This window comes from Heptranchias perlo, unplaced genomic scaffold (assembly GCF_035084215.1).
Source record: "Heptranchias perlo isolate sHepPer1 unplaced genomic scaffold, sHepPer1.hap1 HAP1_SCAFFOLD_44, whole genome shotgun sequence".
In the NCBI taxonomy this organism is placed as follows: domain Eukaryota; kingdom Metazoa; phylum Chordata; class Chondrichthyes; order Hexanchiformes; family Hexanchidae; genus Heptranchias; species Heptranchias perlo.
The window spans coordinates 3,363,880-3,378,944 of NW_027139453.1; the positions used below are offsets into that span (position 1 = coordinate 3,363,880).

General features: G+C 40.6%; 1 long non-coding RNA gene across 3 annotated transcripts in view; it reads right to left on the reverse strand.

Moving 5' to 3' along the window:
- Positions 1–15,065, reverse strand: part of LOC137312935 (uncharacterized) — a 75,143-nt gene that overhangs the window by 52,217 nt on the left and 7,861 nt on the right. For all 3 annotated transcript variants that reach the window (XR_010960923.1, XR_010960925.1, XR_010960924.1), the window contains exon 2: positions 12,394–12,896. This is a non-coding gene — a long non-coding RNA (uncharacterized lncRNA). The remainder of the gene's footprint in view (positions 1–12,393; positions 12,897–15,065) is intronic.

A 15,065-nucleotide genomic window follows, 5' to 3' on the forward strand; every position in this document is an offset into this window, starting at 1 on the left:
TGCATGTGTTCAGAGTGGGGTCTATGTGTTCAGAGTGTGGTATATGTGTTCAGAGTGGTGTCGGGTTCAGAGTGCTGTCTTTTTCAGAGTGAAGTCTTCGTTCAGATTGTCTTTGTTCAGATTTTGGTGCCTGTGTTCAGAATGGGGTGTTTGTGTTCAGAGTCGGGTGTATGTGTTCAGAGTGAGGTCTGTATTCAAAGTGAGGCCTCTGCTCCGAGTGAGCACTGTGTTCAGAGTGGGGTGTATGTGTTCAGAGTGAGGGATGTGTTCAGAGTGGGGTTTTTGTTCAGAGTGATGTCTGTGTTCAGAGTGGGGTCTGTGTTCAGAGTGGTATCTTTTTTCAGAGTGGGTTCTGTTTTCAGAGTGGGGTCTGTGTTCGGAGTGTTGTCTGTATTCTGAGAGGAGTCTGTGTTCCGTGTGGGATCTGTGTTCAGTGTCAGGCTTTGTTTATCAATCGATAACTCAGTATAATTTATAAAGGATTCAACTGCGTGCATAATGTGTGAGAGAGTGCAGCTTAAACAGACAGATGCAGGCAAAGCTCTCGGAACAAATTGGTTTTAAAGCAGCTTTTGAAGGCACTTGCAGACACCTTACAGCCTCTTTACAATTCAGGATATATTAAGGGCATCTTTTCATTCCTGCCACTAAATATTTCAAGGCCTGAACTCCGCACAGTAATTTTACCTCGGCTATTTAGTTCCGAAGGGGTGAATGTTCACGGTGTTCCCCTCATTTGACACAGGACGGTTTATTATAGTTTGTTCTGGATACAAATTTGTGAGAATTAAGCCTTTAACCAAACAGAATCCCTCCTTCCCCCTGAGCAATCTCTGTCCCGTATGAAAATATACTCTGTCGATGTGGTGGCTTTGTTGCTTTTTATGCAAAGTAAGCAATTCATTTGGAAAATGACCAACATTTTTCGGTTACTGAGTCAGGCAGGTAAAATGGGGGAACTAAAAAGCAGATTTATAGAAGTTTTGCAGAAAGAATTAAAGTGGAGGAGAGGATGACTCGGGCATGAAGAGGAAGGGGGAATGTAAATGACATAAGTAATGTTCCAAAGGTGGGTGGAGACACGGGGTTTGAAGAAGAAGTGGGGAGAGATGAAAGTATCGTCCAGATGTAAAATAAAGCTCTGTCTACACGAACACAGGAATCTTCAGTGGGGTCTGTGTTCAGAGTGGGTTTCTGTGTTCAGACTGGGATTTGCATTCAGTGTGATGACTATGTTTGGAGTAAAGTCTATGTTCGGAGTGGGGCCTGTTTTCAGAGTGGGGAGTATGTATTCAGAGTGGGGCCTGTGTTCCGAATTTAGTCTGTGTGGAGAGTGGTGTCTTTGTTTTGAGAGGAGTCTGTGTTCCGTGTCGGATCTGTGTTCAGTGTCAGGCTTTGTTTATAAATAGATACCTCAGACTAATTTAAAAAGGATTCAACTGCTTGCAGAATGTGAGAAAAAGAGCGGCTTAAAGAGATAGATGGAGGCAAAGCTCTGTGAAGAAATGGGTTTTAAAACAGCTTTTGATGGCACTTGCAGATACCTTCGACCCTCTTTACAATTAAGGACATATTTTGGGCATCTTTACATTACTGGCACGAAATATTTTAAGGCCTGAACTCCGCACTGTAATTTTATCTCAGGTATTTAGTTCCCAGGGGTGAATGTTAAGAGTGTTCCCCTCCTGTGACACAGGGCGGTGTCTCATAATTTGTTCTCGATACAATTTTATGAGAATTACGCCTTAAACTAAACAGAATTCCTCCTTCGCCCTCATCACGGCCACGGGGGATGAAGGAGCAATGAGGGGAGAGGAACAGCATCGTCCAGATGTACAATAGAGTTTCCTGTACACTAACAAAGACATCTTCAGAATGGAGTCTGTGTTCAGAGAGGGGTCTGTGTTCAGATTATTGCCCTAATGCAGTGGTGGTCGGTATTCAGTGTCAGGCTTTGTTTATAAATAGATACATCAGATTACTTTACAAAGAATTCGATTGTACGCAGAATGTGGCAGAGAGAGAGAGAGAGAGAGAATGCAGGTTTAACAGAAAATGGAGGAGAAGCCTTTTGAAGAAATAGGCTTCTTTTTGCGTGCACATGATCGGCACCTCAGAGCAACGCTGTCAATTCAGGGACTTGTTAAGAACACCGGCTCTCACAGCTACATTGATACCACCGCCTCCCACCCCGCTTCCCGTGGGCTCTGTGGTCCCAGAGTGGGGACAGTTTTCAGAGTGGGGACAATGTTCAGTTTCGGTCTGTGTTCAGTGTCAGGCTTTGTTTGTAAATAGATATCGGAGATTACTTTACAAAGAATTCAACATCTCGCAAAATATGATGCAGAGGCAGTGCGTGGTAAGGAGATAGGCGGAGAAAATAAATTTCAATCAACAGGTTTTAAACAGGTTTTAAGCAGGTTTTTGAAGGCACTCGAAAGGCACCTTAGAGCAACGTTATCAGTTCAGGGACGATTAAGGATATCTCTCATTCCTGGAACGAAATATATACGGGTCTGAGCTCCACATATCAATTATTTCTGAAACCTTTAGTCCCAGGACTGAATGTTCTGTCGATGAGGTGGCTTTGTTGCTTGGTATGCAAAGTAAGGAATTCTGATGGAAAATGACCAAGATGTTTCAGTTACTGGGACAGGCAGGTTAAATGGGGAAATAAAAAGCAGATTTAAAGAAGATTTACAGAAAGACGTGAAGAGGAGGAGAGGAGAATTCGGGAATGAAGAGGAGGGGGGAATGTAAATGACATTCGTAATGTTCCAAAGGTGGGTGGAACCAGGGGGGTGAAGGAGAAGTGAGGAGAGAGGAACAACATCGTCCAGATGTACAATAAAGCTCCATCAAGGCTAACACAGAAATCTTCAGATTGGGGTCTTTGTTCGGAGTGAGGTCTGTGTTTACCGTGGGTTCATTCTTCAGAGTGAAGTCTGTGCTCAGAGTGGGTTTTGTGCTGGGGGAGGGGTTCCGTTTTTAGAGTGGGGGCCGTGCTCAGAGTGGGGCCCGTGCTCAGAGTGGGGTCCGTGCTCAGAGTGGGGTCCGTGTTCATATTGGGGTCCGTGCTCAGATTGGGGTCCGTGCTCAGATTGGGGTCCCTTTTCAGAGTGAGGTCCGTCTTATGAGTAGGAGCTTCGTTCACAGTGGGGTCTGTGTTCAGAGTGGGTTCCGTGCTCAGAGTGGGGTTCGTGTTGAGAGTGCGGCCCGTGTTAAGAGTGGGGTCCGCTTTGAGAGTGGGGTCCGTGTTGAGAGTGTGGTCCGTGTTGAGAGAGGGCTCCGTGTTCAGGGTACGGCCCTGTTGAGAGTGGGGTCCGTGTTGAGAGTGGGGTCCGTTTTGAGGGTGCGGCCCCGTTGAGAGTGGTCTCTGTGTGTTGAGAGTGGGGTCCGTGTTGAGAGAGGGCTCCATGTTCATGGTACGGCCCTGTTGAGAGTGGGGGTTGTGTGTTGAGAGTGCGGCCCATATTCAGAGTGCGGCCCTTGTTCAGAGTGCGGCCCTGTTTATACATGGATAACTCAGAGGACGACTCTGGAGAAAAATGCTCAATTGGTGGATGGCGAATTTCCATGGGATGAGAACTGTTCTGCCTCGTTAAATTGGAATCAAAGATTGGCAGCCAAAACTGTAATTGAATAATGGGTAGCCTTTAAAGTGGGGATGAATCAGCTACAGTCTAGATACAGTCCCACGAGGGCGAAAGTTAGGGCAACTAAGGCCAGAACTCCCTGGATGACGAAGAAATAGTGAGGTAAATGAAGCAGGAGAAAAAGGGGGCGTATGACAGATGTCAGGTTGATAATACAAGTGAGAATCAAGCTGAATGTAAGAAGATCAGAGTGGAAGTGAAAAAGGAAATGAGAGGGGCAAAGAGAGACGATGAGAATAGACTGGCAGCGAACAAATAAAAAGGAATCCAAAAGTCTTCGATCGGCATATAAACAGCAAACGGGTAGTAAAGGGAGAGATCTGACTGATTCGGGACCATAAAGGTGATCATGCACATGGAGGCTTAGGTTCTAAGTGGGTACTTCGCTCCAGTCTTTACCGAGGAAGAAGATGCTGCCAAAGTCACAGTAACGGAAGATGTAGTTGAGATACTGGATGGGTTAAAATTGATAAATATTTGGTACTAGGAAGGTTAGCTGTGCTTAAAGTAGATAAATCACTCGGTCTGGATGGGATGCTGAGGGAATACAGGAAGGAAATTTTGCAGATACTGGCCAAAATCTTCCAATCTTTCCTGCATACGTGAATGGTACCAGAGGACTGGAGAATTGGAAATGTTACACCATTGTTCAGAAAATGGAGTAAGGATAAGCTCAGCAATTAAAGGCCAGTCAGTTTAACCTCGGTGGTGGAGAAACTTTTAGAAACGTTAATCCGGGACGATATTAACCGTCACTTGATCAATTGGGGATTAATTAAGGAAAGCCAGCACGGAATTGTGAAAGGCCGATCGTGTTTAATAACTTGATTGAGTTATTTGATGAGGTAACCGAGACGTTCGATGAGGGCAATGCGGTTGATGTTGTGTATATGGACTTTCAAAAGGCGTTTGATAAAGTGCTGCATAATAGGCTTGTCATCAATGTTGAAGCCCCATGGGATAAAAGCGGCAGCAGGGATTCATTAAGTAACAGAAGACAGAGAATAATGGTGAACGATTTTTTTTCGGACTGGAGGGCTGTAAAGTGATGTGCCCCAGTGGTCGCTACTGGGATCACAGCTTTTTTGATATATATTAATGACGTGGACTGGGGTGTACAGGGCACAATTTCAAAATTTGCAGATGAAACAACACTAGGAGGTGTAGTGAACAGCGTGGAGGATAGTAATATACTTCAAGAGGATATAGGCAGCGTGGTGGAACGGGCGGACACGTGACTGAAGAAATTTAACGCAGAAAAGTGCGAAGTCATACATTTTGGTAGAAAGAACGAAGAGAGGCAGTATGAACGAAAGGGCACAATTCTAAAATGCGTTCAGGAACAGAGAGATATGGGAGTATATGTGCACAAATCGTTGAAGGTGGCAGGGAAGGTTGAGCTTGCGGTTTCATAAGCATACGGGATCCTGGGATTTATCAATAGAGACATAGAGTACAAAGTATGGAAGTCATGATGTACCTTTATAAAACACTGGTTCGGCCACAACTGGAGTATTGTGTCCACTTCTGGGCACAGCACTTTAGTAAAGATGCAAAGGCCTTTGAGAGGATGCAGAAGAGACTTACTAGAATGGTTCCATACACCATGTTTCACTGTATTACTGTTCTCGTAATGTACCATCCCCTCATCACTGCTGTTGGTGCTTCTGATCCGTCTCTATATCCAGCTATTAATTGTATAACGCGTGTTTCAAAATTACTGTTCTTATCATTTACCATTCCCTCCTCCCTGCTATTGGTGTCCCTGATAATTCTCTATATTCAGCTTTTAGTTCTATAAATCATGAGTCACTTTATTACTGTTCTAGTCATTTACTGTGCCCACCTAGCTGCTCTTGGTGTCCCTGGTAATTCTCTATATCCAACTATTAGTTCTATAAACCATGAGTCACTTTATTACTTTTCTAGCATTTAATGTGCCCACCTAGCTGCTCTTGGTGTCCCTGGTAATTCTCTATATCTAGCTATTAGTTCTCTAAACCATGAGTCACTTTATTACTATTTTATTCATTTACTGTGCCCACCTAGCTGCTCTTGGTGTCCCTGGTAAGTCTATATATCTAGTTATTAGTTCGATAAACCATGAGTCATTTTATTACTGTTCTAGACATTTACTGTGCCCACCTAGCTGCTCTCGATGTCCCTGGAAATTCTCTATATCCAGCTATTAGTTCTATAAACCATGAGTCACTTTATTACTTTTCGAGCATTTGCTGTGCCCACCGAGCTGCACTTGGTGTCCCTGGTAATTCTCTATATCCAGCTATTAGTTCCATGAACTATGAGTCACTTTATTACTGCGCTAGTCATTTTCTGTGCCCACCTAGCTGCTCTTGATGACCCTGGTAATTCTCCATATCCAGCTATTAGTTCTATAAACCATGAGTCACTTTATTACCGTTCTCGTCATTTACTGTGCCCACCGAGCTGCTATCGGTGTCCGTGGTAATTCTCTACATCTAGCTATTAGTTCCATAAACCATGATTTACTGTATTACTGTTCCAGTCATTTACTGTGCCTGCCCAGCTGCTCTCGGTGTCCCTGGTAAGTTTTATATCCAGTTATTAATTCAGTAGTTACTTTTTATATAAAGATTAGTGATGGACACTCCTGCCTGGTGGTAATTTCAGTAGTTACTTTTTACATATAGAATACAGATGGACTATCTTCCATGTTGATAATTTCTGCAGTTACTTTTCATGTAAAGACTACTGATGGGACCTCCTGGCTAATGGTAATTTCAGTCGTTACATTATTTGAAAAGATTAGTGATGGACCTTCCTACCGCTATAAGTTCAGTAGTTGATTTTTATATTAAGATTAGTGATGGAACCTCCTGCCTGGTGTTATTTTCAGTAGTTATTTTTATATAAAGATTCGCGATGGATAGTCCTACCTGGTGGTAATTTCAGTGGTTGCTTTTTATATAAAGATAAGTGATGGACCCTCATCTCTGTTGTAATTTTAGTAGTTTTTTCTTCGACAAAGATTAGTGATGGAGCCGCCTAGCTGTTGGTAATTCCAGTAGTTACTTTATTTGAAAAGATTAGTGATGGATCTTGCTACCTGTTGTAAATTCAGTCGTTGCTTTCATATAAAGATTAGTGATGGACACTCCGGCCTGGTGGTAATTTCAGTGGTTTCGTTTTATTTAAAAATAAGTGATGGACCCACCCACCTGTTGGTAATTCCAATAATTACTTTATTTAAAAAGATTAGTGATGGACCTTGCTACCTGTTGAAAATTCAGTAGCAGCTTTTTATATGAAGATTTGTGATTGACCCTCATGCCTGTTGGTAATTTCAGTAGTTAATTTTTGTATAAAGATTAGTGATAGACCCTCCTACCTGTTGGTAATTTCAGTAATTTCTTTCCTTATAAAAAATAATGATGGACCCGACCACCTGGTGGTGATTTCAGTAGATACTTTTGTTATCTGAAGATTAGTGATGGACCCTCCTGCCTGTTGGTAATTTCAGTAGCTGTTTTTGTATAAACAAATTAGTGATGGACCGGACTCCCTGGTGTTAATTTCAGAAATTACTTTTGATGTAAAGATTAATGATGGACACTCCCACATGAAGGTAATTTCAGTCGTTGCCTTTCATGTCAGGATTTATGATGGACACTGCCATCTGGTGGTAGTTTCAGTTATTTTTTCGGTGAGGATAAGGGATCGGACCTCTTGCCTGTTGATAATTTCAGGAGTTTATTTTTTTCATTTATAAAGATGAGTGATGGACATTACTTCCTGGTGGTGATTTCAGTAGTTAATTTTTATGTAAAGATTAGTGAACGACCCTCCTACCTGTTGGTAATTTGGGTTGTTACTTTTCTTATAAAATGATTCGCGATTGACCCTCCTCCCTGTTGGTATTTCAGTAATTACTGTTTGTACAAAGATTGTTAATGGACCCTCCTCCCTGTTGTTAATTTGGGTTGTTACTTTTTCCAAAGAGATTAGTGATTGACACTCCTCCCTATTGGTAATTTCAGTAATTACTTTTTATGCAATGATTGGTAATTGACCCTCCTACCTGTTGGTAAGTTCAGTACTTTCTTTTTTATACAGATTAGTGATGGGCACTCTGACCTGGTGGTAATTTGAGTTATTACTCATTATATCAAGATTAATGACGGCCCCTCCACCCATTTGGTAATTTCAGGAGTTACTTTTTATATAAAGATTAGTGATGGACCCTCCTACCTGCTGGTAATTTGAATTGTAACTTTTTGATAAAATATTCGTGATGGGGTGTCCTGACGGTTGGTAATTTCAGTGGTTACTTTTTACATAAAGATTAGTGATAGACCCTCCTACCTGTTGGTAATTTCAGTAATTTCTTTCCTTATAAAAAATAATGATGGACCCTACCACCTGGTGGTGAATTCAGGAGATACTTTTGTTATCTCAAGATTCGTGATGGACCCTCCTGCCTGTTGGTAATTTCAGTAGCTGTTTTTTTGATATACAAATTAGTGATGGACCGGACTCCCTGGTGTTAATTTCAATAACTCCTTTTGATATAAAGATTAATGATGAACACTCCTGCCTCGTGGTAATTTCAGTCGTTACCTTTGATGTGAGGATTGATGATGGACACTGCCAGCTTGTGGTAGTTTCAGTTAATTTTTAGGTCAGGATAAGGGATCGGACGTCTTGCCTGTTGATAATTTCAGGAGTTTATTTTTTTCTTTTATAAAGATGAGTGATGGACATTACTTCCTAGTGGTGATTTCAGTAGTTAATTTTTATATGAAGATTAGTGATGGACCCTCCTGCCTAGTGGTAATTTCGTAGTTACTTTTCATATAAAGATTGGTGATGGATAATCCTGCCTGGTGTTATTTTCAGTAGTTACATTTTATATAAAGATTCGCGATGGATAGTCCTACCTGGTGGTAATTTCAGTGGTTGCTTTTTATATGAATATAAGTGATGGATCCTCCTCTCTGTTGGTAATTTCAGTAGTTTTTTCTTCGACAAAGATTAGTGATGGAGCCGCCTAGCTGTTGGTAATTCCAGTAGTTATTTTATTTAATAAGATTAGTGATGGATCTTGCTACCTGTTGTAAATTCAGTCGTTGCTTTTTATATAAAGATTAGTGATGGACACTCCGGCCTGGTGGTAATTTCAGTGGTTTCGTTTTATTTAAAAATAAGTGATGGACCCACTCACCTGTTGGTAATTCCAATAATTACTTAATTTAAAAGATTAGTGATGGACCTTGCTACCTGTTGTAAATTCAGTAGTAGCTTTTTATATAAATATTAGTGGTGGACCCTACTACCTGTTGGTAATTTCAGTAATTTCTTTCCTTATAAAAATAATGATGGACATTACCACCTGGTGGTGATTTCAGTAGATACTTTTGTTATCTGAAGATTAGTGATGGACCCTCCTGCCGGTTGGTAATTTCAGTAGCTGTTTTTTTATTTACAAATTAGTGATGGACCGGACTCCCTGGTGTTAATTTCAGTAATTACTTTTGATATAAAGATTAATGATGGACACTCCCACCTGATGGTAATTTCAGTCGTGACCTTTCATGTCAGGATTTATGATGGACACTGCCATCTGGTGGTAGTTTCAGTTATATTTTAGGTTAGGATAAGGGATCGGACCTCTTGCCTGTTGATAATTTCAGGAGTATATTTTTATCTTTTATAAAAATGAGTGATGGACATTACTTCCTGGTGGTGATTTCAGTAGTTAATTTTTATGTAAAGATTAGTGATGGACCCTCCTACCTGTTGGTAATTTGGGTTGTTACTTTTTTAATAAAATGATTCGTGATTGACCCTCCTCCCTGTTGGTATTTCAGAAATTACTTTTTGTACAAAGATTGTTAATGGACCCTCCTACCTATTGGTAATTTGGGTTGTTACTTTTTCTAAAGAGATTAGTGATTGACACTCCTCCCTGTTGGTAATTTCAGGAATTACCTTTTATGCAAAGATTGGTAATGGACCCTCCTACCTATTGGTAATTTGGGTTGTTACTTTTTCTAAAGAGATTAGTTATTGACACTACTCCCTGTTGATAATTTCAGTAATTACTTGTTATACAGAGATTGGTAATGGACCCTCCCACCTGTTGGTAAGTTCAGTACTTTCTTTTTTTATACAGATTAGTGATGGGCACTCTGACCTGGTGGTAATTTGAATTATTACTCATTATATCAAGATTAACGACGGATCCTCCACCCATTTGGTAATTTCAGGAGATACTTTTCATATAAAGATTAGTGATGTACCCTCCTACCTGCTGGTAATTTGAGTTGTAACCTTTTGATAAAATATTAGTGATGGGGTGTCCTGACCGTTGGTAATTTCAGTGGTTACTTTTTACATAAAGATTAGTGATGGACCCTCCTACCTGGTGGTAATTTCAGTAGTTATTTTTTATATTTAAAGATTAGTGATGGACTCTCTTACCTGGTGGTAATTTCAGTAGTTATTTTTAATATATAAAGATTAGTGATGGAACCTCCTGCCTTTTGGTAATTCCAGTATTTACTTTTTATATAATGATTAGTGATGGATCCTCCTACCTGGTGGTAATTTCAGTCGTTATTTTTTATATAAAGATTAGTGATGGACCCTCATACCTGTTGCTAACTTCATTCGTTGCTTTTTTATATAAAATTGGTGATGGGGTCTCCTGCCTGTTTGTAATTTCAGTGGTTACTTTTTATATAAAGATTAGTGATGGAATATCATACCTGTTGGTAATTTCAGTCGTTATTTTTATGTAAAGATTAGTGATGATCGCTCCTACCTGTTGATTATTTCATTAGTTACGTTTTTGTTAAAGATTATTAATGGACCCCACTAACTGTTTGTAATTTCAGTAGTTTCTTTTTTTATATAAAGATTAGTGATGGACCCTCCTCCCTGTTGGTAATTTGAGCTCCAACTTTTTATGTAAAGATTAGTGCTTGGACCCTCAAACCTGCAGGTAATTTGTATTGTTACTTTTTGTATAAATATCATTGATGGACCCTCCTGCCTTTTGGAAATTTCAGTAGTTACACTTTGATGTAAACATTAGCGATGGGGCCTCCTGCCTGTTGGTAATTTGAGTTGTTACTTTTTTATGTAAAGATTAGTGATGGACCCTCCTCCCTGTTTGTAATTTCAATAGTAACTTCTAATATAAAGATTAATGATGGGCCCTCCTTCCTGGTGGTAATTTCAGTATTTACTTTTTATATAAAAATTAGTGATTGACCCTCATACCTGTTGGTAATTTCAGTAGTTACTTTTTATATAAAGATTAGTGCTGGGGCCCTGCCAGTTTGTTGATGTTTCTCCACCTCTGTCATATAACCATTTATTTATACTGGCGTCCTCTCTCCTCAAAATTTTATCACCAGGATCATTTCACTCTGTTCTGTGAAAACCCAAGCCCTGTTTTCTAGAGAGTAGATCACATCTCTCATGATTCTGACTTTCCAAATGTTTACTAAATTCAGATCCAAATCCTTCTCAACAGTTTCTCGAAATATGGTCCCACATCCTCCTCTGGTAAAACAACATTTTCACATCTGCCGTCACTTTTAGAAACTAAAGGAAATATTTAGTTTCTGCCCAAAACCTCATCCATCACATCCCAGTCTTATAGATACTCGATCACATCTCTCATGATTCTCACTTTCCAAACGTGTTTGGAATGATTTGTAGATTCACAGATATAACACACAATCTGAACTCCAATTCATTGGAATGTTGACCCGTTCTCGTTTTCCATTTTTAATATTAAGTTACTTCTTCAAAACCTCCTTCCTTTTTCCTGCTAATAACTTTTCACTATTTCATAAATCTTCTGTTCCTGCTGCAACAGTTTTATTAATTCCACTCAGTGCTGGGACCCTCCGACCTGTTGATATTAAAAGTAACAACTCAAATTACCATGATTAACGGTCAGGAACCACCTATCGTGCGAAAGATGGTTTCCGCCCTGAACGGGTTTCCCCTTAAAACATTCCTGAAGTTTGTTTTTCTCGAAAGGCCGCAATTACATACTTCAGCAATACAGAAGCCACTGTTCCATTCTCCCACCTAATTCGCATTAAACTAATTAATTATAATTAATCAGGAACAAGTTTTGTCTCCGATTTTGCTCCAATCCTTTGATTGGATCGCTTTCAGTCCGGCCTCAGGTTTCCAGAGGCTGATTTCTCAGGTGCCCGGCAGATGGGGAGAATCGGCCATTGCGAATGTGTTAACCCTTTACTGAGCTGAACTGTGTGTTCGATCAGTCTTTGATAAGTACCAGGAACAAAACGGTTCAGTGAGTAAAAAGAGCCAGTGTTACAGTTAAAAATAAAAGCATGTAGAGTGAGAAAGGACAGTTTCCCACCCCTGTTTACTGAATGTCAAATTCTAACATGGGGAGGAGGCACCGCTGGACTCGGATGGTGTAAATCTCCAGAGTTCGTGTTCCTGCTTTCTGTCCTGTAACCGCTTCAAAATGTGTCTGTGGGGAGATTGGTGGGGTCCATGAAGGGATAAGCCCTGAAATACCCGGTGGAAAGTAACCGGCCTTCAGTCAGTGTCTGAGCGAACAATTAGTGAATTGTTCCATCCGCGAGGAATAGACAGCTCCGTACGCCGGGGAACATATCTGACCGCGGGAAATCGGCTTTGGAAAAGAGGAAGGGGCTGAAAATGTTAATTTAAAAACAAATTTCAACGACATTAATCTTACCTTGATCCCGCAAGGAATTTCCGTCTCTCAATGTCCGTGTGGATTTTACAAATGATATCCTTGTTATTTCATTACAATAAATCGAGAAGAAGTTCCTTGCTTTATTTCAGCAGTTCACAACTTGTGAATTTAATCCGATCCTTCTTATGTGAGATTCAGAGCTCCGCCCTCTGTGAAAGCTGCTGCCAGACATCAGGATGGATTTCAACACAAACATTCCTCATTTCTTTCAGAACAGGGAGCGGCCTTTCTGGTGGAATCGAATCGAACCGGGTTGACAATTCGCTGCCACGTCAATTGTGAACAAAGTCAGTTATAAATTTTACTTTTTATCATCTTGTTCCAGGGAGGTTCAGTAAAACACATACTTGGTTCGAAATAAATTGTTACATTTGCATCAGGGACATTGTTTGCTGAAAGTCCCATCGATTTTCTGATGTTTGCGCTTTCAACCCGGTTGCAAAGAGCCAGTGTTTCGTCAGAGAGCTGAGGACGGGCTGTTTCTGTAAGTGAGGACATTAACCATTTAACCGCCAAATGAAACTATCGCTGAGCATCAATCGCCTCAATCACTGTGCGAATGAGTACTGACTTTCCACAGTTACATTTATCAAAGTAAATATTCAGCAGATACACCAGTTGCATTGCTAAATCGGGAAAGGACCATTCCTGGTCTGTGCTTGGTATAAAGATTGGATTGCCCTCATTTTGAGGGGGTTCACAGACAGTTATAAATAGCCCATTCCCGGGTTGGAAGTGTCCGAAGAGAGAAAGTGTTTGACGACAGATTGTGGTGATAATTCCGAGGGAGGGATTGTTGTGATCAACCCCAGGGACAGATTGTGGTGATAATCCCGAGGGACGGATTGTTGTGGTCAATGACAAGGATAGATTGTGGTGATAATCCCGAGGGACGGATTGTTGTGATCAATCCCAGGGAAAGAATGTGATGATAATCCCGAGGGACGGATTGTTGTGATCAATCCCAGGGACAGATTGTGATGATAATCCCGAGGGACGGATTGTTGTGATCAATCCCAGGGACAGATTGTGATGATAATCCCGAGGGACGGATTGTTGTGATCAATCCCAGGGATAGATTCTGATGATAATCCCGAGGAACGGATTGTTGTGATCAATCCCAGGGACAGATTGTGATGATAATCCCGAGGGACGGATTGTTGTGATCAATCCCAGGGACAGATTGTGATGATAATTCCGAGGGACAGATTGTTGTGATCAATCCCAGGGACAGATTGGAGTGATAATCCCGAGGGATGGATTGTTGTGATCAATCCCAGGGACAGATTGCGATATTTCCCCTTTTCTCTCCAATTTCCCCCTTGTTTTTTGACCAGGATTGAGGATTCATTCGGGCCGGAGACACAACCTAAATTGGCGGAACGAAACATTCCAGAATATTAGTCTTCCTGTGAATTCTCCCTCGACAGACCTTCTCTTTCTTACTTCTTTCAATCTATCGCTGAGTTAAACGGAGTTTTATTCATTTTGTAAAAATATTCAAACGAACAATTCATATAATTAAATACACTGTTAAATGGACAGTGTGGGTAAATGGTGGGTTTTCTGTCATCAAATGCACTGTTAAATGGACAGTGCGTGTAAATGATGGGTTTATATCTCATTAAATACACTGTTAAATGGACAGTGTGGGTAAATGGTGGGTTTAAATATCATTAAATCCACTGTTCAATGTACAGTAGGAGTAAATGGTTGCTTTGTATGTCATTAAATACACTGTTAAATGTATAGTAGGAGTAAATGGTGGGTTTGAGAATCCCTACGTGGTCAGTTTTCGGTAAAATATTAAGATGTCTACGTGGCAAAGAAGCAGAATGCAAAATGGTTAGAAAGGGTTAATTAGTTAGTAACTGAGATTGATACAAGTGGCCTGGCCCTCCTGCTGGGCCATATGTTTGCTTAGTCAGCAGGCCTGCATTGTCTTATCAATGATAGGTCTTTGATGTGAGTCAAGGACTGGTCTGAATGTCTCCATGTTTATGGCAGATCAATATAGGTAACGAGCTTAGCCAAAGTTGAAAGACATTCCAGGTTGGGAGATAAGGAACAGAAGGAACAGGGAAGAACATTCCAAGTTGGAAAGTGAGGAAGTTATCCCCTTTGATGTCTAACAGCAGCATGATCAGCACATGGACGATTTATGATTGGTCGGAAATAATGTAACCTCGCATGGCAACCTATGCCCGGCTTATGATTGGTGTTGACCCTCGTTAAGTATGTTCCAACCCTATTCATCTGTATAAAAACGTGTGGATTTCTGTATGTTTTTGTTCTTGCTCTGCCAGCATAGAGGGACTCTATCAGGAGTCCAAATCAATGCTGCAGACTAAGAACCCTGCTATTAAAGATGTGTTGAACTTTAAAATGTATTCGACTTCAGTTATTACTGAACCAGACTGAGGGGAAAGAATCCGGATCGTCAGGTTTATATATCATTAAATACACAGTTGAATGGATAGTGTGAGCAAATGATTTGTTTATATATCATTAAATACACTGTTAAATGGACCGTTTGTAAATGGTGGGTTTGCATGTAGTCAGGGTGCTTTAAATGACATTTCTAAAATGATAATAAGATTCGATAGATAATTTCATAGAACGTACAGCACAGAAACAGACCATTCGGCCCA